The sequence below is a fragment of the Pan paniscus genome, chromosome 3 (assembly GCF_029289425.2).
Source record: "Pan paniscus chromosome 3, NHGRI_mPanPan1-v2.0_pri, whole genome shotgun sequence".
NCBI lineage: Eukaryota > Metazoa > Chordata > Mammalia > Primates > Hominidae > Pan > Pan paniscus.
In genome coordinates, this window is record NC_073252.2 from 57,100,035 (window position 1) to 57,102,229 (window position 2,195).

The 2,195-nt window shown below is 35.6% G+C and overlaps 1 non-coding gene across 1 annotated transcript; it reads right to left on the minus strand.

The window, feature by feature from the left end:
• Positions 1-1,087: 1,087 nt before the first annotated feature.
• On the minus strand, positions 1,088-1,213 carry LOC112439732 (U4atac minor spliceosomal RNA). Its single transcript, XR_003027968.3, has one exon. It is a non-coding gene; the product is annotated as a U4atac minor spliceosomal RNA (small nuclear RNA).
• Positions 1,214-2,195: the final 982 nt, after the last annotated feature.

The window sequence follows — 2,195 nt, forward strand, 5'->3', positions numbered from 1 at the left end:
CATGAAGATAGACTCATGCAATATGTGACCTTTTATGTCTGGCTTTTTTTTCACATGGAATAATATTTTCAGGGCTCATCCACATTATAGCATGTATCAGTATGTCATTTCTTTTTACGGATAATATTCCATTGTATGCATATATCACATTTAAAAAATCCATTAATCTCTTGATGATCTTTGACTAATTTTTTAATGGAAAATTACTTAATAAATATAGTCCATAGACAAATACTTCCTTTTTAAAAAATAAATTATTTTATATTAGATTCAGGAGGCACATGTGCATGTTTATTGCATAGGTATATTGCATAATCATGGGGATTGGGCTTCGAGTGTACCCATTATCCAAATCGTGAAACATTGTACCCAATAGGTAATTTTTCAACCCTTGCCCTTTCTCTCACCTCCCCCCCCCCACCCCTTTTGGAATCTCCAATGTTTATTATTTCCATCTTTATGTCCGTGTGTACCCACTGCTTAGCTTCCACTTATAAGTGAGAACATGTGGTGTTTTATTTTCTGGTTCTAAGTTAGTTCACTTAGGATAATGGCCTCCACCTCCATCTATGTTGCTGCTAATGACATGAGTTCATTCTTTTTTATGGCTGGATTGTACTAGTTTTATAGAATGACTTAGAAAAAAATTGTTCCTGCTAGACTTTTTGGAGTAGTTTCAGTGAGACTAGTACCAGCTCTTCTTTGTATGTCTGGTATTACATGGTGTATATGTACCACATTTTCTTTATCCAGTCAACTGTTGATGTACACTTAGGTTAGTTCCATGACTTTGCTATTGTGAATAGTGCCGTGATGAACATACAAATACAGGTGTCTTTTTTACGTAATGTTTTTTTTTTCCTTTGGGTAGATGCTCAGTAGTGGGATTGCTGGATCAAAGTTAGTTCTATTTTTAGTTCTTTAATAAATCTCCATACTGTTTTCCATAGAGGTTGAACTAATTTACATTGTCACCAAGAGTGTATAAGTTTTCCCTTTTCTTTTTTCTGACTTTTATTATTATTATCATTACATTTTTTAAAAGATACAAAATTGATTACTTTTCTTATTTTTAGCAGGTTTTCATTTTTCCAAAAATTGCACCAAGGTAAAGCAAAGCTCTAGTTGATGCAGGTGTGTTGTGTACGCATTAGTAGTACTGCCCTCACTATGCACTCATTGGAAAGTAGTGCAATCCCAAGAAAAGGATGGTGTATTTGGCTGTTTTCATGCTGCTGTAAAAGACATACCTGAGACTGGGTAATTTACAGGAGAAAGATGTCTATTAGACTTACAGTTCCACATGGCTGGGGAGGCCTCACAATCATGGCTGAAGGCAAGGAGAGCAAGTCACATCTTACATGGATGACAGCAGGCAAAAAGAGAGAGTTTGTGCAGGGGAACTCCTCTTGTTAAAACCATCAGATCTCGTGAGACTTATTCGCTATCATGAGAACAGCATGAGAAAGACCTGGCCCCATGATTCAATTACCTCCCACTGGTTCCCTCTCACAACACGTGGGAATTCAAGATGAGATTTGGGTAGGGGCACAGCCAAACCCTATCAATGGTTCCTTTTTGACTTTTTAATAATAGCTATTCTAATTTGTGTAAAGAGATCTCATTGTGGTTTTAATTTGCATTTCTTTGATGACTAGTGATGTCAAGCAATTTTTCCTATGTTTTTTGGCCACTTGTATTTCTTCTTTTGAGAAATGCCTGATCATGTCCTTTGCCCACTCCTTAATGGGGTTGTTTTTTTCTTTGTTGAATTTGTTTGAGTCCCTTGTAGATTCTGGATATTGGTCTTTGTCAGAGGTATAATTTGCATTTTATTTTTTCCCATTTGGTAGGTTGTTTACTCTTGATGATTTCTTTTGCTGAGCAGAGGTTTTTCTTTTTCTTTCTTTTTTTTTTTTGTATACCTAATTCTCATTTGACTATCTTTTGCTGTGCAGGTTTTTTAAAAATTAAATTCCATTTGTCTATCTTTGATTTTGTTGCATTTGCTTAGGGCATCTTCAACATAAATTCTTTGCCTAGGCCAACGTCCAGAAGAGGTTTTCCTAGGTTTTCTTCCAGGATTTTTATAGCTTCAGGTCTTACATTTAAGTCTGTAATCCACCTTGAGTTAATTTTTGTATATGGTGAGAGATGGGGTCCAGTTTTGTTTTTCTGCATATGAATCGCCAATT